Genomic DNA, 17,122 nt, shown 5'->3' with positions numbered 1-17,122 from the left:
GTCCAAGCTCTAGTAGGTCTGTGTTTTATTCCCATCCTACCCCTAGGCTCTTCATGACATTTTTTTCCCCTTACATTCCATATATATGTGTTAGCATATGGTATTTGCTTTTCTCCTTCTGACTTACTTCACTCTGTATGACAGACTACAGGTCTATCCACCTCACTACAAATAACTCAGTTTCCTTTCTTTTTATGGCTGAGTAATATTCCATCGTATATATGTGCCACATCTTCTTTATCCATTCAACTGTTGATGGACACTTAGGTTGCTTCCATGTCCTGGCTATTGTAAATAGAGCTGCAAGGAACATTTTGGTACATGACTCTTTTTGAATTATGGTTTTCTCGGGGTATAGGCCTAGTAGTGGGATTGCTGGGTTGTATGGTAGTTCTATCTGTAGTTTTTTAAGGAACCTCCATACTGTTCTCCATAGTGGCTGTATCAATTTACATTCCCACCAACAGTGCAAGAGTGTTCCCTTTTCTCCACACCCTCTCCAGCATTTATTGTTTCTAGAGTTTTTGATGATGGCCATTCTGACCGGTGTGAGATGATATCTCATTGTTGTTTTGATTTGCATTTCTATGCTGATTAATGATGTTGAGCATTCTTTCATGTGTTTGTTGGCAATCTGTATATCTTCTTTGGAGAAATGTCTGTTTAGGTCTTCTGCCCATTTTTGGATTGGGTTGTTTTTTTGATATTGAGCTGCATGACCTGCTTGTAAAGTTTGGAGATTAATCCTTTGTCAGTTGTTTTGTTTGCAAATATTTTCTCCCATTCTGAGGGTTGTGTTTTCCACTTGTTTATGGTATCCTTTGCTGTGCAAAAGCTTTTAAGTTTCATTAGATCCCATTTGTTTATTTTTGTTTTTATTTCCATTTCTTTAGGAGATGGGTCAAAAAGGATCTTGCTGTGATTTATGTCATAGAGTGTTCTGCCTATGTTTTCCTCTAAGAGTTTGATAGTGTCTGGCCTTACATGTAGGTCTTTAACCCATTTTGAGTTTATTTTTGTGTGTGGTGTTAGGGAGTGCTCTAATTTCATACTTTTACATGTACCTGTCCAGTTATCCCAGCACCACTTATTGAATAGGCTGTCTTTTCCCCACTGTACATTCTTGCCTCCTTTATCAAAGATAAGGTGACCATATGTGCGTGTGTTTATCTCTGGGCTTTCTATCCTGTTCCCTTGATCTATATTTCTGTTTTTGTGCCAGTACCATACTGCCTTGATTACTGTAGCTTTGTAGTATAGCCTGAAGACAGGGAGCCTTATTCCTCCAGCTCCATTTTTCATTCTCAAGATTGCTTTGGCTATTCGGGGTCTTTTGGTTTTGTTTTTGTTTTTTGTTTTTTGCAGTACGCGGGCCTCTGACTGTTGTGGCCTCTCCCGTTGCGGAGCACAGGCTCTGGACGTGCAGGCTCAATGGCCATGGCTCATGGGCCTAGCCGCTCTGCGGCATGTGGGATCTTCCCAGACCGGGGCACGAACCCGTGTCCCCTGCATTGGCAGGCGGATTCTCAACCACTGCGCCACCAGGGAAGCCCTCGGGGTCATTTGTGTTTCCATACAAATTGTGGAATTTTTTGTTCTAGTTCTGTGAAAAATGCCTGTGGTAGTTTGATAGGGATTGCATTGAATCTGTAGATTGCTTTAGGCAGTAGAGTCATTTTCACAATGTTGATTCTTCCAATCCAAGAACATGGTATATCTCTCCATCTATTTGTATCATCTTTAATTTCTTTCATCAGTGTCTTATAATTTTCTGCATACAGGTCTTTTGTCTCCTTAGGTAGGTTTATTCCTAGATATTTTACTCTTTTTGTTGCAATGGTAAATGGGAGTGTTTTCTTAATTTCACTCTCAGATTTTTCATCATTCGTGTATAAGAATGCCAGAGATTTCTGTGCATAAATTTTGTATCCTGCTACTTTACCAAATTCATTGATTAGCTCTAGTAGTCTTCTGGTAGCATCTTTAGGATTCTCTATGTATAGTATCATGTCATCTGCAAACAGTGACAGCTTTACTTCTTCTTTTCCGATTTGGATTCCTTTTATTTCCTTTTCTTCTCTGATTGCTGTGGCTAGAACTTCCAAAACTATGTTGAATAAGATTGGTGAGAGTGGGCAACCTTGTCTTGTTCCTGATCTTAGTGGAAATGGTTTCAGTTTTTCACCATTGAGGACGATGTTGGCTGTGGGTTTGTCATATATGTCCTTTATTATGTTGAGGAAGGTTCCTTCTATGCCTACTTTCTGCAGGGTTTTTATCATAAATGGGTGTTGAATTTTGTTGAAAGCTTTCTCTGCATCTATTGAGATGATCATATGGTTTTTCTCCTTCAGTTTGTTGATATGGTGTATCACATTGATTGATTTGCATATATTGAAGAATCCTTGCATTCCTGGAATAAACCCCACTTGATCATGCTTCTTTTTTTTTTTCACTAGTTTGCTGTATTTTTTAGATTTCACACATAAGTGATATCATACAACATTTGTCTTTCTCTATCTGACTTATTTCACTTAGCATAATTCCCTCCAAGTCCATCCACGTTGCTGCAAATGTCAAATTTTCATTCTTGTTTATGGCTGAGTAGTATTCCAGTGTGTGTGTGTGTGTGTGTGTGTGTGTGTGTGTGTGTGTGTGTGTGTGTACGATATCTTCTTTATCCATTCATCTGTTGATGACACTTGAGTTTCTTCCATATATTGGCGATTGTAAATAATTCTGCTCTGAACACTGGGGTGCATGTATCTTTTCAAATTAGTGTTTTTGGTTTTTTCAGATATATACCCGGGAGTGGAATTGCTGAGTCATGTGGTAGTTCTATTGGTGGGAATGTAAATTGGTGCAGCCACTGTGAAAAACAGTATGAAGGTTCTTCACAGTGGCTGCACCAATTTACATTCCCACAAACAGTGTACAATAGTGTTCCCTTTTCTCCACAGCCTCACCAGCCTTTGTTATTTGTGTTCTTTTTGATGATAGCCATTCTGACAGGTGTGACATCTCATTGTAGTTTTGATTTGCATTTCGCTGATGCTTAGTGATCTTGAGCATCTTTTCATGTGCCTGTTGGCCATCTGCATTTCCTCTTTGGAAAAATGTCTATTCAGTTCTTCTACCTATTTTAAAAATCAGGTTGTTTTTCTGATGTTGCATTGTATGAGCTATTTATGTATGTTGGATATTAGCCCCTACCGGTCATATCAGTGGCAAATAGTTTCTCCCATTCAGTAGGTTGTCTTTTCATTTTGTTAATGGTTTCCTTTGCTGTGCAAAAGCTTTTAAGTTTAATTAGGTGCCCTTTAATTATTTTTGCTTTTATTTCCTTTGCTTTAGGAGATGGATCCAAAAAATGTTGCTATGATTTATGTCAACAAGTGTTCTGCCTATGTTTTCCTCTAGGAAACATGGTTTCTGGTCTTACATTTAGGTCTTTAATCCACTTTGAGTTTCTTTTTGTATGTGGTGTTAGTGTTCTAATTTCATTCTTTTACATGTGGCTGTCCAGTTTTCCCAGCACCACTTATTAAAGAGACTGTCTTTTCTCTATTGTATATTCTTGCCTCCTCTGCCATAGATTAGGTGACCATAAGTGTATGGGTTTATTTCTGTGCTCTCTATTCTGTTCTATTGATCTGTTTCTGTACCAGTACCATACTGTTTTGATTACTGTAGCTTTGTAGTATAGTCTGAAGTCAGGGAGCATGATCCTCCAGCTCTGTTTTTCTTTCTCAAGATTGCTTTGGCTATTTGGGGTCTTTCATGTTTCCATACAAATTTTAAAAATTTTTTGTTCTACTTTTGTGAAAAATGTCATTCATATTTTCATAGGGATTGCATTGAATCTGTAGATTGCCTTGGGTACTATGGTCATTTTAACAATATTAATCCTTCCAGTCCAAGAACATGGTGTATTTTTCCATCTGTTTGTGCTGTCTTTATTTTATTTTATTTTATTTTATTTTTTGTGGTACGCGGGCCTCTCACTGTTGTGGCCTCCCCCGTTGCGTAGCACAGGCTCCGGATGCTCAGGCTCAGCGGCCATGGCTCACAGGCCTAGCCACTCCATGGCATGTGGGATCTTCCCAGACCGGGGCACGAACCCGTGTCCCCTGTAGGACATATAAAAAATTAATGACAGGGGCTTCCCTGGTGGCGCAGTGGTTGAGAGTCCGCCTGCCGATGCAGGGGACACGGGTTCGTGCCCTGGTCCGGGAGGATCCCACATGCCGCGGAGTGGCTAGGCCCGTGAGCCATGGCCGCTGAGCCTGAGCATCCGGAGCCTGTGCTACGCAATGGGGGAGGCCACAATAGTGAGAGGCCCGTGTACCACAAAAAAAAAAAAAAAAAAAAAAAATGTTGTTTTTGTTTATTTTCTTTCTAGAAGCTTGAAGATGTTGTGCTTGTCCCTAGTATTCTGAAATTTCACTAAGATATACCTTAAAGTGGGCCTGTTTTTGAGAACCATGTGGGGTTATAGCCCCTTTCGATCTGCAAACTTGAAGCTATTGTCCTGAATTATTTCAATGATTATTTCCTCCCTTCTGTTTTCTCTATTCTATCTTTCTGGACTCTTTATTTGGATTTCCTGAGTAGGTATTCTAATTGTCTTACTTTCTCTGTCCAGTGTTCCATCTTTTTGTCCTTTTGTTTCACATCATGGGAAACTGTCCCTTTCCATCTTTTTGCTAACTAAAAATCTTTCTACTATCATGTTTTAAATTTTCAAGTCTCCCTTTGTGTTCTCTGAATATTTCTTTTTATAAATATACATTTTTCCTCTTTCACTGATGTAATATCACTCTCTCTGAGAATTTTGGTTATTACAAAAAATTTTTTTTCTCCCAGGTTAGGCTCTGTTTCCTCAAAATTATCTTTGTTTGTTTTGGTCTCTCTGAGGCTTTCCTCAGATGTGTGGTGATTTTTGGCTTCTGCTAATATTTAAAGATAGGGCATAAAAAGCTGATTGGGAGCTCTGAGAGCATGGGTTGGGGGTTGTCAGTTGTGGATTTCACTGTACACTGGTCTAGCAGAGCCAGTGGTTAGCGAATCCCTATGTCAGAATTTTGAAGTCTCTCTCTTGAGCTTGTTAGGCTACTCAGAGAAGGATCCTCCAGGCTCTTGGAGAGTACATGCCTGGCTGCCATTATTCTGGGAGGTAAGAGGTGGAAGAGAACTAGTGGTTTTAACATTCAGTATGTGAACATTCACACTCTCCTGTTTTCCATGTGGATCTTCCTATCCCCAGTTGGGCCTGATGTCCGCCAGTGCAGAGACCCTCAGATTTTCCTTCTCGAGAGAGCAGTCCTCTTTGCTCTCAGAGGGAAGGCCTCCAGTCTCCCACGAGAGTGGGGGTGAGGTCGTTTCCTTGCTGTGTGGATTGGGAGGGATATCTGGGGAACTGACAGCTTCTTAAAAGAACCTTCAATCCATCCCTTTTATCTCTATCCCTTACTTCAACCTCACTTCCGGTGGAATCTGGTACTGCCAATTCATGACCTTTTGGGTTTTGCAGTGTAAGTTGGGCTGTTTCTTACCTTCCATCATCACTGACTGTGGATTCCATTTACTGGAGTCTGCTAAGCCAGTTACTGCTTGTTCAAGTGTTTTCTAAATTCCAAAATTCTGTTGTTGTTGTCTCCTTTTCTCTTGGTCCTTGTAGATATATGTCTTTTAAAAAAATCCCTTCTTAGTTGTTTTAGTGAGATTTTTGAGCGAGAGCAGAGGTTACTTCAAGCTTTCCAATTGTCACCCTAATGTAGGTGTCATGGGACAATACCTTGGATGTTCCCCCTAGTTAGGGCCCTCCTCTGGGAAATAGGTAGTGGGAGAGAGGACTGGGTCCTTGGAAGAGCTTCAGAAGAAGGGAATTCTATGAATCTAGAATATTCAACCTCTCCCCAGGCCAAAGAGCATGGGGATTCTTGCGGTTAAGTGCACACAGCCTCTGAGCCTGTGCCGGTGCTCTCTGAGGCTCACTGGAGACTCAGAGGAGGGTCAGGACCCACACGGGAGCTTGTCCTCCACCATCTGATCACCCCGTAGTTCACTGTTTACACTCTACCTCCTCCTTAACCCCTTTCAGCCTGAATGAGTGTCTCTTGGCAATCTTTCCAGTTCTAGAAAAGATAAGAACTCTTTACTGGTAACTTCTCATTTGTGAACTGTTAAAAACAAAATCAGGGACTTCCCTGGTGGCACAGTGGCTAAGAATCCGCCTGCAAGTACAGGGGACACGGGTTCGAGCCCTGGTCCGGGAAGATCCCACATGCCATGGAGCAGCTAAGTCCGTGTGCCGTAACGACTGAACCTGCACTCAATAGAGCCCGTGAGCTACAACTACTGAGCCTGTGTGCCACAACTACTGAAGCCTGTGTACCTATAAGTCTGCTCTGTAACAAGAGAAGCCACCGCAATGAGAAGCCTGCACACCGCAATGAAGAGTAACCCCCGCTCAGAGCAACTAGAAAATGCCCACACGCAGCAACGAAGACCCAACACAGCCAAAGACAAAACAAAACAAAATAAATTTCTTTGAACATTTTAGAATACTGCAGGTGAAAAGAGCTTAGAGAACATCAAGTTTAATCCTGCTATTTAGAGCCGAGGAACTGGTAGGTCCAGAGGGGTTAATTGATTTGCTCAAGGTCACACAGTTGCAGAGCAGCAGAGCTAACAATAGAGCTCAGGCCTCCACCCTCAGACCTCCCCTCCGCTCCCCCACCCTGCAGTCAGGAGCCCGTGCCCAACGCCACCTGCCGCGTGGGCAGGCTGCCCATCTGCACAACCATGTCTCCTTAAAGATCACTAAAGTGGTTCATAAACTACCTCACAGCCAAAGCAAAAGTGGTTCATAAACCACCTCACAAGGGAAGCAGAGTTTGCTCTAATTTTTATCACACAGGTTATTACAAATTATATTAAATACCCAGTGTGAGCAATCACATCTCAAGTTCTAAAGTGGAAAAGTCTTTGAGGATTAATGGAGCGAGAAGAGAAAGGATATTTTGCATATAGAAAATTTGGTGGCAGACTGGTTATTGTTCTTCACCTATGTTTAGAGAGGGTGCAGAGGGGAGAAAAAAATGAAATGGCAGAGGTGCAAAGGTAGGAAGCCGGGATGAGCCTCCCTCTACCCCTAGTACTTCTGTTGGACCTGGTTCTGGTGACCCCCCACCTCCCAGCAGACCCCCTTCTTTTTCTTTGTATTTTCACAGTCAGATTGAAGCAGAAAGATCCATATATTACATATATTATTAAATAAATAAATAAATAATAATAATAATAAATGTGATAAAAATTAGAGCAAACTCTACTTCGGCTGTTAGGTGGTTCATGAACCACTTTAATGATCTTTAAGGAGGTGTGGACACATAGACTGGCAGCCTGCCCACATGGGCAGGCTCCTGTTCCTCGTAAAGCCCCTAGGGTTCAAACCAAGTCCTAGGGCAAGGACAGACACTGATGAGAGAAGTGGTCCAGGACACCCAGGAGATAGGCAAATTTTGGTGTGTCAAGTGCAGACAGTAGGATATTATTTTTAAAGAAATTTCCCAGAACAGGAATCAGGAGTCAGAAAGGATGTGTACTGTGGGGAAGAGTTGCTAAGATTAACTTGATTCTGTTTTGCATTTATTTTTCAGTGTTTAGTTTAATAAAATCTTGTTGAGCAGTAAGTCAGATCAGATCTGGTAGACATTGGAGGTGGTAAGACATTGCTGTCTTTGGTCACCCAACACACATTTGCCTTTTTCCTGGTAATGGTATCTAATGTTTATTCTCAAGATCCATGGGCTTCAGGGGAACTTGATACCCCTCTTCTGCTTTAGGAATGGAATATGTCACATGGGATGTGGTGTTTAACTTAAGCTAACAGGCATCATCTCAGTCACCACAATGATTGGATCAGGGAAGGACAAATCCAACCAGGCTAAGGCCAGGATTTTGGTTCAAAAAGTGGAAGAGGGAAAGTGTTCTTCTTCCTTTTATGTGAACAAGAAAACATGTGGGTCCTGGAGCCTCTGAGAGTCATTTTGAAACCATGAGGGGAGAAGCCTGCCAAGAATGGAGCCAACAATGAAGAAGTGGATTTGAGAAACAGAGAGAAACTGAGTCCTAATCCCATCATTTCAGCATTTGCTTAAAGCCTGGCCTAAAACTCTGGACTGTTCAGTTATACGAGCAATTATATCCCTTTATTGCCATTGTCCATTTTACTTAATTTAAAATAATATACAACATGTTCATCTCTTTTGCATTTCCATGTATATGACTTTCTCTCTAGTCAGGCAAAGGTACCTACTAACCATGAGGGTGGGGAGGACTAGGACTCCTAAAAATGGAGTTTAATGAGAATAAAAAGAGTCAAAGTTCATTTTGCTATTTGAGTGCAGAAAGGAGAAGAAAGTGAGAGAGATTGGGAGTAAAGAGGTGGACCCTTGTAATGTGACTTTAACCTTCCAGGCAGAAATTCCAAGGCTATTGAATAGACTGTGGAGGAAGCTGAGAGTAGAAGGGGCTTCTGTTTACTCCCTGTCGGGAATGTGGGAGGAGGAAGCCCGCCAAGGTGCCTCTGCACCAACACAGGATGACTAAACCAGAGGAAAGGTGCAGTGTGGCATAGACAAAGAGGAGTCGAGGTGACTCTCCTCATTCTACTCATACTCTTGTGTAGTATGGAAGGGATCCAGAGGCTCCTGCCTGCACTGTGAGGGATATAGAAAGTAGCTGATGGTGCTAGTTGGTCTGTCACCATGGTGGCAGCAAAGTGACTTCGCAGCCAAAAGACGCTTGCAAATTACTTGGGCTGGGAATCCTCTGGGAGTCACAGCCAGACATTGGGGGATCCACAGTGCCAGTAAGAAGCAACCAGGACCAGAGTTAATCTTCCCTGCTGCATCTCCTTGACTTTCTCTATTGGTGACTCCTCATGTGATTTTTTTATTTTTTTGTTTGTAAGCCCATATTTTCCTCTGTGAGTACTATGACTTGTGGTTGTGGATGTGCTTGACAGTGTTTATGTATTTGCATTTTTTAAGTTAACTTTTTAAAAATTATGGCAAATATACATAGCATACTTTTACCATTTTAACTATTTTAAAGTATACAGTTCTAAAGTATATTCACATTGTTGTGCAACCATCACTACCATCCATTTCCAGAATTTTTTCATCTTCTCCAACTGAAACTCTGTACCTATTTTTTTTTTTTTTTTTTTTTTTTTTTTTTTTTTTGCGGTATGCGGGCCTCTCACTGTTGTGGCCTCTCCCGTTGCGGAGCACAGGCTCCGGACGCACAGGCTCAGCGGCCATGGCTCACGGGCTTAGTTGCTCCGCGGCATGTGGGATCTTCCCGGACCAGGGCACGAACCCGTGTCCCCTGCATCGGCAGGCGGATTCTCAACCACTGCGCCACCAGGGAAGCCCTCTGTACCTATTATTAAACACTAAGTCCCCATCCTCTCTTCCTCAGCCCCCACCCACCCCCAGTCCCAGGTACAACTATTCTACTTTAAGTCTCTATGAATTTGACTACTCTAGGTGCCTTATATAAGTCATACGACATTAATTGTTTTGTTACTGGCTTACTTCTCTCAGCCTAATGTCCTTAGGGTTCATCCATGCTGTATCATAGCCTTTTGGCTATTGTGAATAAGGCTGCTACAAACATGAGTTTACAAATGTTTGTTCAAGTCCCTGCTGTCACTACATTTAATACCCAGAAGTAGAATTGCTAGATCATATGGTAATTCTATTTTTAATTTTTTGAAGAATTGCCATACTGTTTTGCATAGTGAGTATTCCATTTTACATTCCTACTAGGAATGCACAAGTGTTCCAGTTTCTCCACATCCTCACCAACATTTATTATTTTGTTTTTGTTTTTGATAATAATCTCCCTAATAGGTGTGAAGTGGTATCTCATTGTGGTTTTGATTAGCATTACCTTAATGGTTAGTGATACTGAACATCTTTTCATGTGCTTATTGGCCATTTGTATGTTTTCTTTGGAGAAATGTCTATTCAAGGCTTTTGATAACTTTTTTTTTTTGGCCACACTGCACAACATGTGGGATCTTAGTTCCCCGACCAGGGTTCGAACTCACACCCCCTGCAGTGGAAGTGGGGAGTCTTAATCACTGGACTGCTGGGGAAGTCCTGATAACTTTTAAATCGGTTGCTTTTGTTGTTGTTGTTGAGTTGTAGGCATTCTTTACATATTCTGGATATCAATCCCTTATCAGATACATGATTTGCTAATATTTTCTCCCATTCTATGGGTTGCCTTTTCACTCAGTTGATAGTGTCTTTTGACACACAAAAGACACTTAATTTTGATAAAGTCCAACTTAGCTATCTTTTCTCTTTTTGCTTGTTCCTCTGGTGCTACATCCAAGAAATTATTGCCAGATCCATTGTCATGGAGTTTTGCCATATGTTTTCTTCTAAGAGTTTTATAGTTTTATCTCTTACATTTATGTCTTTGATCAATTTTGAGTTAATTTTTGTATATGGTGTAAGGGCAGAATCCAACTTCATTCTTTTGCATGTGGATATTCTGTTTTCCCAACATTAAATGTTGAAAAGACTGTCCTTTACCTACTGCATGGTCTTGGCACCCTTGTCAAAAATCATTTGACCATATATGTGTTTGTTTCTGGGCTCTCTGTTCTATTCTTTAGGTCTATATGGCTGTCCTTGTGCTAATACCACACTATTTTGATTACTGTAGCTTTACAGTAAGTTTTGAAAACAGGAAGTGTGAGACCTCCAAACTTGTTCTTTATTTTCAAGATTTTGGGGCTTTAAGGTTCTGTATGAGTTTTGGGATGGATTTTTCCATTTCTGCAAAAAACCTCATCGGAGGTTTGACAGGGATTACATTGAATCTGTAGATCACTTTGGGCTGTACTGACATCTTAGTAATTTAAAGTCATACAGTCCATGAACACAAGGTATCTTTCCGTTTATTTTTGTCTTAATTTCTTTCAGCCAAGTTTTTTAGTTTTCATTGTACAAGTCTTTCATCCGCTTGGTTAAGTTTATTCCTAAGTAATTTATTTTTTTGGATGCTATTGTAAATGGATTTTTTTTTTCTTAATTCTCTTTTAAGAGTGTTTGTTGTTAGTGTATAGAAATGCAACTGATTTTTGAGCATTGGTTTTGTATCCTTCAATTTTGCTGAATTAATTTATTAACAGTCTTTTTTGAGTATTCAGGGTTTTCTACATATAAACTCATGTCATCTGTGAACAGAAATCATTTTACTTCTTCCTTTCCTATTTCAATGTCACTTATTTCTTTTTCTTGCCTATTTGCTCTGGCTAGAACCTGTAGTACTATGTTGAATAGAAGTGGTGAGAGTGGGCATCCTTGTCTTATTCCTGAGGAAAAGCTTTTAGTCTTTCACCATTGCGTGTAATGTTAACTGTGGGTATTTTATATATAGCCTTTATTATGGTGAGTTAGTTTCTTCTATTCTTAGTTTGTTGAGTTTTTAAAAATCATGAATGCATTTGCATTTTTAATAACCAGAAAATTTCATTTAAAAATCAAGATTTCTGGGAATTCCCTGGCAGTCCAGTGGTAGAACTCAGTGCTTTCAGTGCTGTGGGCCCAGGTTTGATCCTCGGTCCAGGAACTAAGATCCCACAAGCCAGGGTTTCCCTGGTGGTGCAGTGATTAAGAATCTGCCTGCCATCAGGGGACATGGGTTTGAGCCCTGGTCTGGGAAGATCCCACGTGCTGCGGAGCAACTAAGCCCGTGCGCCACAGCTACTGAGCTGTGCTCTAGAGTCCATGAGCCACAACTATTGAGCCTGCATGCCACAACTACTGAAGCCCGTGTGCCTAGAGCCTGTGCTCCACAACAAGAGAAGTCACCCCAATGAGAAGCCTGCACACCGCAACGAAGAGTAGCCCCGACTCACCGAAACTAAAGAAAGCCTGCACAGCAACAAGGACCCAGTGCAGCCAAAAATCAATCAATCAATCAATCAATCAATCCATACCAGAAAGAATTTTTTAAAAAATCAAGATTTCTACCCAATATTTAAAAAATAGAAGATCTTTCAACACCGCATTCACATTTCCTTATGGTCTCTGAAGCTGAATGAATAGCTACTCTCCTTATACAGCATTCTCTTCAGACATGATCTCCATACAGAGTTTTTACTCGTTTTACTTATCTAGAGGGATTTACTTTTGGACCCCTGTAATCATAATAGAAAACATTAATTTAGTGCTTACTGGGTGCCCAACACTGTCCTAAGCCCTTTACATGTATTAGTTAATTTAATCCTCATAACAGCCCTGTATGGTAGGCTATTATTGTCCTATTTTCTGATAAGGAATCTGTAGCTCAGAACTAGTAATTGGTGAAGTGAGCAAATGTGGTAATAGAGTAGTAAATGATAATGAAGAAAGAATTGACTAGGGGAAAATAGATAACTGTGCTTATTGTTGGTGCCCTTTGTTTTGTACACAATTTGAAGACTAAGGCAAGTGCTTGAATTTTGAGACAGCAAGTTGCCACACTCATTTCAAGATTTGTGGTGTGCCAGGTATTTGAGGTTGATAAAAGTCTGAATGTTACTAAAATGGGGTGTTACTGTGTGCCTCGCTGTGTGGATATACAAACCAGTTCTTAGTTGTTTGGCCCAGAGTGCTACAAGAACTGAGCTTTGTGTCTAACTGCAAGAGTGAAGTGGTGGTGGTGCTGATGGGGGAAACACGTATTTTCACAATGGTAATCAGGAACTCTAGTAACTTCTTCAGGCTTTGAGGAATTTGAATCATTTTTGGGGATCAGAAAACAGGCCTCTTAAATAAAGGCTGTATGTATATGGAAACTCAAAACAAAATATATTTAAAAAATCTTTTCTGGCACCTCTTTCGGTAGGAACAGCAAAATATTTCACTTTATTTTTTAGGTTGAAAGATTTTCAGCTGCCTTTCTCTCCATGTCAACGTGATGTCATTTTCAAAAGAAACACTAGTCTAGTATTAAACAATTGAAAAGCAGTATAAATCTTAACTGAAGTGTCGTTGAGAGGTACCTATAATGGACATGTTCTTTTTTCATCTTCCCATCACTTTTTTTTTTTCTTGTGTATCCTTTTGGAGATATTCTGTCTAGACATGTATATTTGTATGTCCCTATACATTTCTATGTTTCTACCTGCCTATTGGTCTGTCTGTTTGTCCATTTCTCACTCTCTAGTCCCCCTCTTACACAAACAGCAACTTACATTCCACACTGGTCTGTACTTGGTTTTTTTTGTTGTTGTTTGTTTGTGTATTTCCTATCTTAACAGTATATTCTTAGAAATTGTTTCATATTGTTATCACAGTTTGTGACACCCAAATTTGCCCATCACTTTATGGGTTTTTTTCTGATAATAGAACTTTGAGTTTTCTTTGGAGAATGACTCCTCCCCCATTCTTGGTCCCCAGCGTAAAGCATACAGTTGGGTATATGATCCAGAATTTGCTAATGAGACATGATAAGATTTTATTGGAACTACTTGGAAATATGTGCTTTGTTTCTACTGGAATGATTAGCTATAAGGATGACATAGTTTCAACACTGGGGAAAGGTACGGAGGTGGCGAAAAATCACTACATGAGAATAAACTCTTTGAAGTCCACAGAGAGAGAAGGAGTGACCATATCCTGATGACATTGTTTGCACCCTGGATCCAGCCATTCCTGAAGCTATCTATTTATAGATTTTTTTTCAGTTAAATCAGTTTGCGTTTTTGACAATTTTCAGAAAAAGTCCTCAATGTTATAGCACAAAAGAAGAATTCCACTTATTACACATAACAAAACATCTAAAAATTCTTCTTCCTGTTTCTCAGTGTCTCTCAGTATCATTCAGAATGGCAGCTGTGCTAAATTCCTAGTCTCAAACCTCTCAAACTCAGATCACTCTACATCTTCATTTTTCTCATGCCCATCCTCAAAACTTTTTTGGCTCTCTTCCTCCCCCACTTCCTCCAGGAGAAACATAAAATCTTGCTGAGCTTTGTGGATGAGTCTAGCCTTCTGAGGCTCCTTTTGCTTCTGTTCCTCTACTCCTTATCTAGATCAGCACAATTAATGCCCAGGTTGCTTTCTGAACAACAAAGGATCCTTCCTCTTCAAAACGATGAAAGGCCAGACACTTATTAATTTTCTGTTCTGGTCTCATTTGTATTCAGTATAAATAGGGGAGATATTAATTCTGTTTGCAAGCAGCTACTCCTGGGGTTACCTTTGGGTATGTCTTGCTAAGATAGTGCCTCTGTGTTTTGTTTTGTTTCTGTCTTTGTGCTTTTTGAAGGGGTGGGATGGGGAAAGAATTAAACTAGTTAAACCAGTTTGATCGTTTTTTACAAGCCAGAGAGATGGTCAGGCCTTGGATTCAGACCCAGCTGACATGGAGTGCTAGGCGCAAGCGTTACTCACTCTACTGCCTTTTATTTCCTCCCTCTTTGGGAACATTCTTTGGGTTTTCTATTGAAACAGCCGGAGACTCTCAGCAACAACTGCATCACTCAGCAGCTCCTTCATAAACACATTTTTCAGACACTGTGCCCAAGACTCTTTTAAGTGTCCTAAGGATACCAACTCATTCAAAAGCAGCACAGCTGCAGTTGGGAGAGCACCAGCGCTTGCTCCATAAAGATCTAGATTGTCTCTTCCCATCAAGAGGCACCCCAAAGTTCTATTGTGCTGGACACTCAGATGACCCCCAGCCCTTTTGCGGAACACATTGATTCTGAGTAGTCTGAATCGCATTCTTGGGTCTATTCAAACTGTCTTTGATACCCTCAGGCTGGGGGACTTGGTGGGGAGATCACCTAGCATGATGGCTGCCTGGAGCCTGGGAGCTATCAAGATGACTCTGGGAGACATCTCATCTTTTAAAAATCCCTTCTTTCTTTCTTTCTTGCTTCCTTCCAACATTTATTTATTGATTTGGCTGCACCAGGTCTTAGATGTGGCACGTGGGATCTTTGTAGCAGCATGCAGGATCTTTAGTTGGGGCATGAGGGATCTTTAGTTGCAGCATGCAGGATATTTTAATTGCGCCATGCGGACTCTTAGTTGCAGCATGCGGGATCTAGTTCCCTGACCAGGGGCCCCTGCACTGGGAGCATGGAGTCTTAACCACTGGACCACCAGGGAAGTCCCATCTTTCTTTGACACATTTTTTTTCTCATGAATCTTCCCAACCGCAGTGAAGTATTATAGTGTCCTGGAACGGTAGGAAAAATGTGGTAGGATAAAGATGGCATGGCACATCCAGGGGATAGTTGAGGATTTAAGGAAGAGACTATTTAAAAAGGTGTGGGCAGGGTTAAAGGAAACATCTGGGAGCCAGGCCTGCAGGGGCAAGGGCAGCAAGTGGTAAACAGAACTAAGAATGAACTGTAGGAGAGGGCCACAGGATTGGAGTAATGGCGTGCAGATAAAGAATGCAGCCACTGCCAATAGAATGGCCCTCTGAGAATGTAGGGGAGAGGTCCTGAATAACATCCTGCCCTGTGATCAACATTCTGCCCTGTGATGGACCTCCTGCACATGCCTCCCATTAGCCAAAACCAGGCAAAAGCCAGAGGACAGTTGATGTCGTCCATAAAAGTCAGCCCTGAGTCACAGAACAGGATGGTGAGTGGATCTGGAAGGACAGAGGAAAAACCAGCAGTAACTTCCTATCTTTTCCTACATCTAGCACATTGGTTCAGGCCTCACCCTTTCTTGCCTGGCCTATGCTGATGGCCTTCCTGCCTGTCCTCGTGACCCTGTTTCCAAGAAGCTGTATTCATTCAGCACGGGACTGGGGTATATAGACCTCAGTCCAGGAACCAGATCTGCAGCGTCAAGACCCTTGCCCCAGAGACCTCATCGGTAAAACGCAAGGTGGAGTCGGGGATGCCCTAAGACCTTCCCGGACCACGATTTACTGATGCTAGACATATTTTAAATATCAAGGAATCGACTTGCGACTTTTAAACGCAAAGGGACAGGTGGAAATGTATTGAGGCTGCCTCCCTGCCCCCTTCCAGAAAACGATGTCACTCCGGCAGACCGGGTCTCTTGAAGGGCACAGGCTAAAGCGATCCCGGAAGGCACTTTCGCGGCGCCTGGGCCCTCCCACCGCGCGAGTAAGGGGCACAAATCCCCGGCGCTCCCCTTTGGTCTCCCACTTGGGTATCTGCCGGTGGGGAGCGAGGGGGGAAAAGCGGAGAGCGCAGGCGCAGGGTTAGTGCCTGCGGCGCCGCTCCCTGACCAGCCAGGCGGCCTCAGCCGCCCCCGCCGCGGTTTTCCTGGCGAAGCGCGCGGCGGCCTCAGTGGGCTCAGAGCCTGGACCAGGCGCGCGGTAGCGGGCAGCCCCGGCCGGAGCACTGGGCGCGCCTTTCTCGCCGCGACACACAGGTAACCGGGCCCCGGCAGCCGGTCGGCAGCAGCGGACTGGGACCTTGACTCTGCCTGCCGGGCCGCCCCACCCGTAAGGAGTGGGAGCGTACCCCGAACCCCACACGCTCGCTTTTAGCCGAGGCACCTAAGAGGCCGAGTGTCTCTTTTGGGGTTGGGCCGGGCCCTGGGCGAAGCGCCCCGCCCCCTGTACAAGCCTTTGCGGAGGCTCTGCTCGACGCCCGAGCGGCTGCGGGGTCCCCACTTCCCGGCACTGCTCTCTTGGAAAACCTGGACACGGGTTCGGTAGGGTCAGTATCAGCTGTGCGCCCCCGTTTCCTGCCACCGTCGCATGTATGGGTCCTTCCCCAGCCTCTCTGATAAAGGCCAGGAGCTACTGCTTTCCTTTCACCCAGGAGCCCACCCAAACAAGGGAGAGTCCCTATGGCGCCATGGGATTAATTTCAAATACAAACTTTTAAGAATGCTGGATGGTTTTAGAAATAGGGCCGAGAATGAGTATTAGCCTTTACTCTGTTGTCTGTCTCTGACTCTTGGACGCCAGTCTATATGGGTTGAGATTTTCGCGGAGATTAAACGGTTTGGAGAAATCTTTCCCCAACGAAAGGCAAGGGCAAGGAGGAAGGGCCAGCCGCGGCCGAATGTAGCGGGTAGAGGCGCAGAGCAAGTCTGCTCAGCCT

The 17,122-nt window shown here is 42.6% G+C and overlaps 1 protein-coding gene across 1 annotated transcript in view; it reads left to right on the top strand.

Moving 5' to 3' along the window:
• Nucleotides 1-16,099: 16,099 nt before the first annotated feature.
• Nucleotides 16,100-17,122, top strand: part of SLC35G2 (solute carrier family 35 member G2) — a 34,636-nt gene continuing 33,613 nt past the window's right edge. Inside the window, exon 1 of the mRNA XM_059065093.2 lies at nucleotides 16,100-16,442. The gene's annotated coding sequence lies outside the window, so the exon portion shown is untranslated. The remainder of the gene's footprint in view (nucleotides 16,443-17,122) is intronic.

The sequence above is a fragment of the Kogia breviceps genome, chromosome 5, assembly GCF_026419965.1.
Source record: "Kogia breviceps isolate mKogBre1 chromosome 5, mKogBre1 haplotype 1, whole genome shotgun sequence".
NCBI lineage: Eukaryota > Metazoa > Chordata > Mammalia > Artiodactyla > Physeteridae > Kogia > Kogia breviceps.
This window is presented reverse-complemented; position numbering and strand designations above follow the sequence as displayed.